The sequence below is a fragment of the Anthonomus grandis genome, chromosome 19 (assembly GCF_022605725.1).
Source record: "Anthonomus grandis grandis chromosome 19, icAntGran1.3, whole genome shotgun sequence".
NCBI lineage: Eukaryota > Metazoa > Arthropoda > Insecta > Coleoptera > Curculionidae > Anthonomus > Anthonomus grandis.
This window is the reverse complement of record NC_065564.1, coordinates 7,177,674-7,191,351: the sequence shown is the minus strand read 5'-3', so window position 1 is coordinate 7,191,351 and position 13,678 is coordinate 7,177,674.

Below are 13,678 nucleotides of genomic sequence, written 5' to 3'. Positions count from 1 at the left end.
TTTTGGTGTTTTGAATCGGATTTTAATACAAAATGTTCGCATTTTTTAGTCCTTTTAAACGGATTTCAATTATATTGAAATGACTAAAAAATTTCAATATTAGGAGTTTTTTAGTCATTTTTCATGCTTTTCGGTCCTTTGAACCGGATTTCAATATACAAATAGCATTTTTATGAATTTTTTTGGTTTTTTGAGTCGGATTTCCAATATAGAAATTGTGTATTTTTCAGTAGTTTTTGGCATTTCTTGGTTTTAGTCGATTGCAACATAAAAATTATATTTTTTTAATTGTATTTTAAAACTTTTTGGTTCATTCAAGTCGGTTTTTGAACCGAATTTCCGCATTTTTTGATCGTATTTAACATTTTTTGGTCCTATATGAACCGGATTTCAATATACAAATTGTGCATTTTTTAATGATTTTTAACATTTTTTGGTCCTTTTAAGCCGGTTTTTACAACAAATTTTTGCATTTTTTAATCATTTTTCGGTCCTTTCAACCGGATTCCAGTATACAAATTCCACTATATAAATCCCGGATTTTAAGTCTTTTTTTGATATATTTTGGTCCTTTTAACCCGATTCCAATATACAAATTGTGTATTTTTTAGTAGTTTTTGGCATTTCTTAGTTTTATTCGATTGCAACAAAAAATTATATTTTTTTTAATTGGATTTTAAAATTTTTGGCTCTTTCAAATTGGTTTTTGAACGGAATTTTCGCATTTTTTAATCGTTTTTAACATTTTTTGGTCCTATATGAACCGGATTCCAATATACAAATTGTGCATCTTTTAGTGATTTTTTACATTTTTTGGTCCTTTTAAGCCGGTTTTTACAACAAATTTTTGCATTTTTGAATCATTTTTCGGTCCTTTCAACCGGATTCCAGTATACAAATTCCACTATATAAATCCCGGATTTTAAGTCTTTTTTTATATATTTTGGTCCTTTTAACCCGATTCCAATATACAAATTGTGTATTTTTTAGTAGTTTTTGGCATTTCTTGGTTTTATTCGATTGCAACAAAAAAATATATTTTTTTTAATTGGATTTTAAAATTTTTTGGACCTTTCAAATTGGTTTTTGAACGGAATTTTCGCATTTTTTAATCGTTTTTAACATTTTTTGGTCCTATATGAACCGGATTCCAATATACAAATTGTGCATTTATTAATGATTTTTAACATTTTTTGGTCCTTTTAAGCCGGTTTTTACAACAAATTTTTGCATTTTTTAATCATTTTTCGGTCCTTTCAACCGGATTCCAGTATACAAATTGTGTATTTTTTAGTCGTTTTTGGAATTTGTTGGTCTTTTGAACCGGGTTTTTCATAACAAAATTTTGCTTTTTTTTGTAATTCTTAACATTTTTTGGTCCTTTGAACCGAATTCCACTACATAAATCGTGGATTTTTAGTCTTTTTTTGACATATTTTGGTCCCTTCAACCGGATTCCAATACACAAATTGTGAATTTTTAAAAGGTTTTTGGATTCTTAAATTTAATTGCAATATACAAATTAAACATTTTATGTCTTGGATTTTAACATTTTTTGGTCCTTTGAGCGGCATTCAAATACATAAATCCTACATTATTTTGGTTCTTTGAACCAAGCTTTCATACTTAAGTTTTGCATTTTTTCCGTAATTCTTAACATTTTTTGTTCCTTTTAGCCGGATTCCAATATACAAATTGTGCATTTTTTAGCCGTTTTCTGCATTTTTTGGCCATTTTTAAACAGATTATAAAACATAAATGGTGTATTCTTAGGTCGCTTTTAATATTTTTCGGTCCTTTGAACCGGATTTCAATACACAAATTATGCATTTCTTAGTCGTTTTAGGCATTTCTTGGTGTTTGAATCCGATTGCAACATACAAATTATACATTTTATTTATTGAAATTTAACATTTTTTTGGTCCTTTCAAGCCGATTTTTATACCAAATTTTCGCATTTTTGAAATCCCTTTAACATTTTTTGGTTCATTTCACTGAATCCCAATACGCAACTTGTGCATTTCTTATCCATTTCTGGTCCTTCGAATCGGATTTTAATACGCAAATTTGACATTTTTTCAGTCGGTTTTATCAATTTTCGATCTTTTGAGCCGGATTCCAACACATAAATCCTGCACTTGCTCTTTTTGGCATTTTTTGGTTATTTGAACCGGGTTTTCATTTTAACAACAAATTTAACCATTTTGGGTTCTTTAAAGTCGGTTTTTTAATTATAAACAATTTTTTTGTTGTCTTCCGAATCGGATTTCAATATATAAATTACGCATTTTTCAAAACAAAATTTCGTATTTTTTGTAATTTTTTGATCCTTTTAACCGGATTTTATTTTACAAATTGTGCATTTTTTAACCATTTTTAGCACGTTTATGTTCTTTTAACCGTTTTGGCAACAAATTTTCGCATTTTTTTTTGTCGTTTTTGGCAGTTTTTTGGTCCTTTTGAACCGGATTCCAATACATCAATCCTGATTTTTTTTTATCGTTTTAGCATTTTTTGGTCCTTTAAACCGGGTTTTCACACCAAATCTTCACATTTTTTAGTCGTTTTTGGTATTTTTAGGTCCTTTAAACCGGATTCTAATATACAAATTGTAGATTTTTTTAGTGATTTTTAATAAAACTTTGATTCTCTAAGCCAACTGGATATCGTTTTCACATTGATTTCATTGTATTATAAACCGGATTCCAATATAAAATGTGTTAATTTTTGTAGTCGTTTTTTAAGATTTTTGATCGTTTGAGGGTTTAAAAAGTAGAGAAAAAAAAAACAAAAATTGTCCACAAACTTTCCATAAGTCTCTTATTTATTATATTTTAGATTTATTAGCTTTACTGACGTTTTCTGTTTATTTAAATTGAAAATTTTGATTATAATTCCTCATTCTCTTTGATTTTCGGCAATTTGAACTAGATTTATATGTCAAATTTTTGCATTTTTAAATCGTTTTTGGTTATCGTATTTTAGTGCACAAATTTGTGTTATTTTTTAGTTGTTTTTAATATTTTTTGGCCCTTTGAACCGGATTCCAATACAAAAATGGCGCATTTTGTGTTCTTTAAACCGTTTTTCAACTTTCAAATTATCAATTTTCGAGTTTTTTAAAGTATTCGGTCCTTTCAGTTCTAAATTTTGTAACTGCTTGGAAAATTCATGAATGATAAGGAGACTTACTCCATACATTTGGGTAAATCAGTATACCCCCAAATCCTCTTAGAAATTTACCTTGCCATTAAAGGAACATAAAAAAATCTTATTCCAGGTTGAAGTCACTTTGCGATCATCCTTCCTGGAGAAGTCCAGACAGTTGTAATATTTCAGTGCATCAATCCTGCATTTTTTAAACTTTTTGGGCATTTTTTGGTCCTTCGAACAGGGTTTTCATACCAAAATTTTGCATTTTTTGTAATTCTTAACATTTTCGGTTCCCTTTAACCAAATTACAATACACAAATTGTGTATTTTTAGCATTTTTTTTTGGTCCTCTGAGCTGGATTTCAATATATAAATTGTAAATTTTTTTGTCGTTTTTGGCACTTATGGTCCTTAAATGCAATTCTACCATACAAATTATAATTTTTTCTATTGGATTTTACCATTTTCTGACCGTTTCAAGTCGGTTTTTTTCACCAAACTTCCGCATTTTTAATAGATTTTAACATTTTTTGGTCCTTTGAACCGGATTACGATATATAAAGCCTGCATTTTTTAAACTTTCTCGGCATTTTTTGGTCCTTCGAACAGAGTTTTCATAACAGAATTTTGTATTTTTTGTAATTCCTAACATTTTTGGGTCCCTTTAACCAAATTACAATATACAAATTGTGTATTTTTAACATTTTTTTTGGTCCTCTGAGCTGGATTCCAATATATAAATTGTAAATTTTTTGGTCGTTTTTAGCACTTATGGCCCTTAAATGCAATTCTACCATACAAATTATAATTTTTTCTATTGGATTTTACCATTTTTTGGTCGTTTCAAGTCGGTTTTTTTCACCAAACTTTCGCATTTTTAATCGATTTTACCATGTTTTTGGTCCTTTGAACCGGATTCCGATACATAAATTTTGCATTTTTTAAACGTTCCTGGCATTTCTTGGTCCTTTGAACCGGATTTCAAAACATAAACTGAATTTTTTTTTAGTAATTTTTTGGTGCATTGAATCGTATTTTAATACAAAAATTATGCATTTTCTAGTCGTTTTTGGCGTTTCGTGGTCTTTGAATCCGATTGCAACATACAAATTATCATTTTTTTAATTGGATTTTAACAGTTTTTTTGGTCCTTTCAAGCTGGTTTTTTTGCCAAATTTTTTAATCGATTTTAATAAATAATGAACCGGATTCTAATGAATAAATCCTGCATTTTCAGTCGTATAACATACAAGTTATGCATTCTATTTATGGAATTTTAACATTTTTTGATCCTTTCAAGCCGGTTTTATACCAAATTTTCGAATTCTTTAATCGATTCCGGCCTTTTTTGGTCCTTTGAAACGGGTTTCAATACACAAATTGGAATTTTTTTTCCTCATTTTTATCATTTTTTAGTTCTTTGAACCGAAATTTATTACGTCAATCATGCATTTTTTAATCTGTTTGGGCATTTTTTGGTCCTTTGAACTGGATTTCAATGTCCAAATGGCATTTTTATGATTTTTTTTGGTCTTTTGAGTCGGATTCCAATATAGAAATTGTGCATTTTTTAGTAGTTTTTGGCATTTTTTGGTTTAATTCGATTGCAACAAAAAATTATATTTTTTTTAATTGGATTTTTTGGTTCTTTTAAATCGGTTTTTGAACCGAATTTTCGCATTTTTTTATCGTTTTTAACATTTTTTGGTCCTATATGAACCGGATTCCAATATACAAATTGTGCATTTTTTAGTGATTTTTAATATTTTTTGGTCCTTTTAAGCCGGTTTTTACAACTAATTTTTACATTTTTTATTCATTTTTCGGTCCTTTCAACCGGATTCCAGTATACAAATTCCACTATATAAATCCTGGATTTTAAGCCTTTTTGACATATTTTGGTCCCTTCAACCGGGTTCCAATACACAACTTGTGAATTTTTAATGGGTTTTTCAATTCTTGAATTTAATTGGAATATACAAATTAAACATTTTATTTATTGCATTTTAACATTTTTTGGTCCTTTGAGCGGCATTCCAATACATAAATCCTACATTTTTTAGTCTTTTTTTGGTTTTTTGAACCAAAGTTTCATAATAAAATTTTGCATTTTTTGTAATTCTTAACATTTTTTGTTCCTTTTAGCCGGATTCCAATATACAAATTGTGCATTTTTTAGTGATTTTTTTAGTTGTTTTTGGCCTTTAAGCCAGATTGCAACATACAAATTATGAATTTTTTTACAAAATTTTATCATTTTTTTGGTCCTTTTAAACCGGTTTTCATAACAAAATTTTGCATTTTTTTGTAACTCTTAACATTTTTTGGTTCTTTGAACCGAATTCCACTACATAAATCCTGGATTTTTTTGTTGACATATTTTGGTCCCTTCAACCGGATTCCAATACACAAACTGTAAATTTTTTAGTTGTTTTTGGAATTTCTTGTTGCGTCTGCAACATACAATAAATTTTTTATTGGGCTTTTTGAACCGTTGAACCGGACCCCATTAAATAATCCCAGTAAATCTTGCATTTTTAGCCTTTTTTGGTATTTTCAACCGGATTGCTACATAGAAACTGTGCGTTTTTTTACATTTTTTTGGTCCAGATTTCAATACATAAAATCAGAAATTTTTAACCATTTTTGGCATGTTTTCGTTCCTTTAAACCGCGTTTCCATAACAATGGTCCGCATTTTTTAGTAATTCATAAAATTTTTTTGGTCCTGCCTATTTGATCCTTTAAATGTTATTTTCATCAAATTCCGAATTTTCTAACCGTTACCTGCCGTGAATTCTCTTAGAAATTTAATTTTCCATTAAAGGAGCATAAAAAAATCTTATTCCAGGTTGAAGTAATTGAAAACTGATTTTCTTTGTTTGCCGCCACTGTCCCAAGAGTTTTACTTTAACTGTATGAAAAAGTTTTTGGTCCTTTGAAGCGGGTTTTAAACCGCCAATTTACACCTACCGTTAAATATTTATTAATAGGATGTTTTGAACTCGATTTTATGCATAATTTAGCAAAAATTCCTTCTTAGGCACATTTTATTAATTTTCATAACTTCTTTGGCCTACCTTCGCTCCAAAATAAAGTCCCAATCGTTGCCTCCATTCTGGTCCTTAGAGCGGGATTCCCGGGAAAAATTCGACGTTTCCTAACTCTTTTACACAAACACTTGGCTCTTCAAGAATCACCTCACTGATAATACGTCATTGCAAACGCACTAAACCCCGGTCGGTCACAGTGGCACGGAAGCACCATACAAACTGACAGAAAACCGAAAAAAAAAAAACGAAGAAAAAGTCAATTCACACCCCACCGAGTCGTACTAACATAACGAACCCCCGGTATTTATATGGTCGGTGTTTCTCGGAAAACCCCCACCTAATGGGGCCGCTATTTACATTTCTCGTTCGGGTTTTACCTGAAAGAAGGACCCTCTTTAGGTCTATTTATTTTTATGGAGTTTGGCTCCCTTCATTTTTAAAGTGGAAAAAGTGCGTTACTTTGACTAAATTTGAAATCGTTCAACGAGTTACAATCAGTGTTTTAGGTCTCAATTATATTTCCAAGATAGACACAATACTCATAGAGGTCACACTTCTGTATTTAGCAATTCTGAAGATATGGACAACGATGTAATCAAAGTTTTTTATGCTCTCATTCAAGGAATTTCTGAACTGAACTTTCGGATCAGATCGATTGGGAAAACCAAAAAAAGACTCTCATAGGACTTCAATATGATATTTTAAAAAATGGCGCAGAACTAAAAGCCCGAGCAACACTTCGTATATTATTATCGTTAAATATGGATTTATTCAAAGATTTTTGTCCATATTATCCAATCTAATTACGCTGTTTTTGTACTAAATATTTATATCTAAAATTATATCGAATTTAAATAAACAGTGTTATTAAATTAAATATTTAATATATATTTTGTGCAAAAACATTGTTTTTCCTTAGCACAACCCGTACCCCCCCCACCCACCCCAAACATTTGCGCAGTAAGAAATTCTGTTAAAAAATCAATGTTTTTCGTCCATAATATCCAATCTAATAGCACTGTTTTTGTATTAAATAATTATAAATATACATATATATAATTATATACAATTTTAATAAACAAACTGTGTTATTAGATTAGATATTAACGAGGAAACCACCTGTTATTCATGCGTAATATTTTGGAAAACAATGATTTTTGAAAAGAATTTCTTACTGGTAAGTTGTGTGGGGTGGGTGGGGGGGTAAGGGTAGGGTTAATAAAAAACGTTTTTTTTTGCAGAAAATAATTGCCTGGAAAAAAAATTCTTTTTAAGAAAATTCTAGGTGATAAAAAAATCTATAGTTTTTGTATCTACATTTTTCTCACATTAGGTTTTGATAAAATTTGTTTTTTTTTGATTCTAGACAATTTTTCATTATCTAGGTTCAAAAATACAGTTTTTAAATTAAAACTATTGGTATATTTATCAACCGTATATCGTCAAGGTATATTTATTAAATTGTAGAATATACGTATAACATATACGATCCTGTTTACAAAAGGGAGAAAATTTCGGATTTTTTAAAAAATTGACACGGGAATTTTATATTTAGTTTGTAAACTCGATTACTACACCTCAAATACTTGATGAAATTCTTCTGAAAAATCACTGTTTTTCGTCCATATTATCTAATATAGTAACGCTGTTTTTATACTAAATATTTATATATAAAATTATATCAAATTTAAATAAATAGTGTTATTAAATTAAATATTTAATACATATTCTTTGCAAAAACATTGTTTTTCCTTAGCACAACCCTTACCCCACTCTCACGAGATGTGTGCGCAGTAAAAAAATCTGTTAAAAAATCAACGTTTTTCGTCCATAATATCCATTCTAATAGCACTGTTTTTTGTATTAAATAATTATAAATATACATATATATATTTATATAAAATTTTAATAAACAAACTGTGTTATTAGGTTAAATATTAACGACGAAACCAGCCGTTATTCATGCGTATTATTTTGGAAAACAATGATTTTTGAAAAGAATTTCTTACTGGTAAGTTGTGTGGGGTGGGTGGGGGGGTAAGGGTAGGGTTAATAAAAAACGTTTTTTTTTGCAGAAAATAATTGCCTGGAAAAAAAATTCTTTTTAAGAAAATTCTAGGTGATAAAAAAATCTATAGTTTTTGTATCTACATTTTTCTCACATTAGGTTTTGATAAAATTTGTTTTTTTTTGATTCTAGACAATTTTTCATTATCTAGGTTCAAAAATACAGTTTTTAAATTAAAACTATTGGTATATTTATCAACCGTATATCGTCAAGGTATATTTATTAAATTGTAGAATATACGTATAACATATACGATCCTGTTTACAAAAGGGAGAAAATTTCGGATTTTTTAAAAAATTGACACGGGAATTTTATATTTAGTTTGTAAACTCGATTACTACACCTCAAATACTTGATGAAATTCTTCTGAAAAATCACTGTTTTTCGTCCATATTATCTAATATAGTAACGCTGTTTTTATACTAAATATTTATATATAAAATTATATCAATTTTAAATAAATAGTGTTATTAAATTAAATATTTAATACATGTTCTCTGCAAAAACATTGTTTTTCCTTAGCACAACCCTTACCCCCCCACCCACCCCAAACATTTGCGCAGTAAAAAAATCTGTTGGAAAATTAACGTTTTTTGGCCATAATATCCAATCTAGCACTGTTTTTGTATTAAATAATTATAAATATACATATATATAATTATATAAAATTTTAATAAACAAACTGTGTTATTAGATATTAACGACGGAACCAGATGTTATTCGCGCGTATTATTTTGGAAAACAATGATTTTTAAAAACAATTTCTTACTGGTAAGGTGTGTGGGGTGGGTGGGGGGGCAAGGGTAGAGTTAATGAAAAACGTTTTTTTGCAGGAAATAATTGCCTCAGAAAAAATGCATTTTAAGAAAATTATAGATGATAAAAAATCTATAGTTTTTGTATCTATACTTTTCTCACAAAACCTTAAGGTTTTCGAGTAAAACGTGAAAAATTCCTATTTTATTTAGGAAGGATAGGAAGAATTTTCAGCAGAGCAAATTTCAATGCTTTTTCTTCTACTACAGCTTTGGTTAATTGGAATGCGGTTGAAATGGCACCTGACCCGTTTACTTCGTTATTTCATGTGCTATATGACAAGATCAATCAGTGTTTTCCTAAAAAGAGGCTTAAAATGGAAAATAGAAAACCATGGGTCACAGCAGGCCTCAGAAGTTTAGCTGAAAACCTCCGTTTTTTGGCTGGTTGTTGTGCAAGTATACAACTAATACAAACATTATTCTTTATCATCAGAAATATCGTAGTCTATACAGAAAGACGATAAAAGCAGCAAAGGTTAAATATTATAGTGACCGCTTGAATGTGTCCTCAACTAGGCAGAGAGAATGTTGGTCAATTATAAATGACTTCAGGTATTCTCACAAGAAAGTTTCAGAACCAGAAGTAAGACCAAATAGTTATTACTGTAATATTCCTCATTTATTGCTCGATGATGTGAATACTAATATTGATCCTTTGCATTATATTCGACAAATGTCAGTTCAAAATTCTTTTTTCTTTTGTCCTGTTAGCCTTACTGACGTTAAAGATGCAATTAAAAGCTTAAAAAACCATAAATTTTCCGATTCCAGATCCCTTAAAACTGGAGTACCTCAGGGTTCAGTGTTAGGACCACTATTATTTTTGCTCTATGTAAATGATTTGGGTTCATTAAAACTGCAGGGCAAGGTGGTTCAGTTTGCTGATGATACCACTATTTTATGGAATCATAGAGATTCTGATAATGTTAGAGCCCAGGTTTTTAAGGATCTTAAGATTTTATCAAGGCAAAACCTTTATAATAATAATAATAATAATAATAATAATAATAATAATAATAATAATATCCTTTATTTGCCAACAAAATCGTATACAGGACGACAAAGCAACGTCATACAAAGGAGGATCTAGCTCCCATAGGGTACATTAATTTTTCTTATCTAGAATTCAAAGAGGCAATATACTTATATAAACAAAATAACAAAATTTAAAATAAATATTCTAAATATCTAACACAAGTTAAAATTATTATCCAAAAGTAAAATTATAAAAACATTTAATCTGCAACCAGTGGTAAACAGCTTTTTTAAATTGGACTGTAGATTCAATGCTTCTAATATCAGCAGGTAGCATTCTATAAGCCCTGATGGCCATATAATGAGAACCTCTTTCATAGTAAGCTGAATTATGCAATGGAATGCGGAGATCGCTTCTATGTCGTGTAATCATAGTCACATCCTCAGCGTACATTGCCCTATTCTCAACAAACAAATGATTGTGTCTCTTCACAAATAACACCAAGGAAGAAAAGTATAAGGAGGGAAGGGTGAGTTTTATTATGGGATTTAAGTATGACGTTCAGGGCCTTATGTTTAGTGAAAACTCTCCCTTGCAATACAAAGAAAGCTGTAAGTTCCTTGGTATTACCATAGACCGCAGGATTTTCATTCTACCTTAAAAATATTTTTTTTATCAACGCAACCCTTGCCCCCCCACCCACCCCGAACATTCACGCAGTAAGAAATTCTATTGGAAAATCAATGTTTTTCGTCCATAATACCCAATCTAATAACGCTTTTTTTATACTAAATATTTATATATAAAATTATACCAATTTTAAATAAACATTGTTATTAAATTAAATATTGAACATATATTTCCTGGAAAAACATTTTTTTTTATCAACACAACACTTCAAACCGGATTTTTATACACAAAATCCGCAATTTTTTAAAAATTTCTTCACATTATTTGGTTCTTCAAACCGAATTTTTATACCCAAAATCCTATATTTTTAGTCGTTTTTTGACATTTTTGATTCATTGAGCAGGGTATTTATTAAGAATTCCTAATTTTCCCACTGTTTCAGCTAAGCTATCATACTTTGAACATTTTTGGTCCTTCGAGCCAGATTTTTATACACAAAATCCGCAATTTTTTTACACATTTCTTGACATTATCTGGTCTTTCAGACTGGATTTTTATACGCAAAATCCGCAATTTTTTACACATTTCTTGACATTATTTGGTCCTTCAAACTGGATTTTTATACACAAAATCCGCAATTTTTTACACATTTCTTGATATTATTTGGTCCTTCAAACCGGATTTTTATACACAAAATCCGCAATTTTTTAAACATTTCTTGGTCCTTCCAACTGGATTTTTAAACCCAAAATCCGCATTTTTCTAAACATTTCTTCACATTATTTGGTCCTTCAAACCGGATTTTTGTACCCAAAATCCGCAATTTTTTAAACATTTCTTCACATTATTTGGTCCTTCAAACCGGATTTTTATACCCAAAATCCGCAATTTTTTAAACATTTCTTAACATTATTTGGTCTTTCAAACCGGATTTTTATACCCAAAATCCGCGATTTTTTAAACATTTCTCGACATTATTTGGTCTTTTATACCCAAAATCCGGAATTTTTTACACATTTCTTGACATTATTTGGTCCTTTAAACCGTATTTTTATACCCAAAATCCGCGATTTTTTTAACATTTCTTGACATTATTTGGTCTTTCAAACTGCATTTTTATACGCAAAATCCGCAATTTTTAAAAATTTCTTGACATTATTTGGTCCTTCAAACCGGATTTTTGTACCCAAAATCCGCAATTTTTTAAACATTTCTTCACATTATTTGGTCCTTCAAACCGGATTTTTATACTTAAAATCCGCAATTTTTTAAACATTTCTCGACATTATTTGGTCTTTCAAACCGGATTTTTATACCTAAAATCCTATATTTTTAGCCGTCATTTTTGATCCTTTGAGCAGGGTAATTATCAAGAATTCTTAATTTTCCCACTGTTTCAGGTAAGCTATCATACTTTGAACATTTTTGGTCCTTCGAGCCAGATTTTTATACGCAAAATCGGCAGTTTTTTTAAGGGACTTTTGACTGAGGGTAGTTTGATTAGCGGGGTATTCGGATTCTGCGTGTATTTCATTTATTTATTGTTATAATATATTACACATGTACGAATTTCATTTTATACATGTACATATGTACATATTATTTTTGTTTATGATTCAAACATTTTTCGATAAAACGAGCTTTTTTCATTATTCGTTTCTCAGAGATTGGTATGTACATAAGCGAAGCCTCCGTTGTTGTAGGAATCAAGTCAAAAATTGCATTTCCAACACCAGGATTTTCTGGCTTACACTTTTCACATTTTTGGTCCTTTGAAGTCCCCTGGATTTTTATACCAAAAATGTATAAAAAATTCCTCATTTTTCGACTGTTTTAGCTGATTGTCCTTTTAACATATTTTGGCCCTTACAACCGGATTGCTATATGCAAAATCCTGAATTGTTTAGTCGTTTTTTGGTCCTTTGCGCTATATCAAAAATTCCAAATTTTCCTGTCTTAACTGAGTTATGGTTTTTGAAAATTTTTTGGTCCTTCTAACCGGATTTTTATACGCAAAATTCGCAATTTTCTATTCGTTTTTTGACATTATTTGATTTTTTTGAGCCGAAATTTCATGCACTTTTATCATTTTTTGGTCCTTCGAACCGGAATTTTAGGCCCAAAACCTGCAACTTTTAAGTCGTTTTTTTGGCGTTTTTCAGTGCTTTCAGCAGGATATTCACCGGATATTTCAAATTTTCTTATTCGCAATTTTTTGGTCATTTTTTGACTTTTGACTCATATTCCGAGTGGTGATTAAAGATGTTCATTGTATTTATACGTTAGCAACTTAGCAATTGGGGTTATGTTGAACCAAAGATGGCGCCTTCACCATATCGTCATGATATTCGCCCATAGTGTCCCTTTAGGAGCAAAACAATGACTGAAACTGATTGCGCACTTAACAGAAATACGTATCTGCGCACTGATTGGTTAAATGCGTTTGAAACTATTTTCTACAGACGGATTTGGTCATTTTAGGATGGGACGCTGGGGTTGTCGAGTTGGGTAAAAGATGGCGCATTCACCATATTGTCATGATTTGGTACGAATATGCGCAATATTTGGTTACTCTGCGTATTCTCTTATCAGCGCTGTTCTTATACTAAATATTTATTTATCAAATTTAAATAAACAAACTGTGTTATTACGTTAGATATTAACGAAAAAACCAGCTGTTATTCATGCGTATTATTTTGGAAAACAATGATTTTTGAAAACAATTTCTTACTGGTAAGTTGTGTGGGGTGGGTGGGGGGGCAAGGGTAGATTTAATAAAAAAACGTTTTTTTTGCAGAAAATAATTGCCTGAGAGAAAAATGTTTTTTAAGAAAATTATTGGTGATAAAGAAATCTATAGTTTTTGACTCTATCCTTTTCTCACATCACCTTGTAAAACGTATTTTAGAAAAATGCAGTGGTGTACTGTTTTTTAAATTAAATAATATTTAGCATAAATCCCTTATGGACGGCATTGGTAA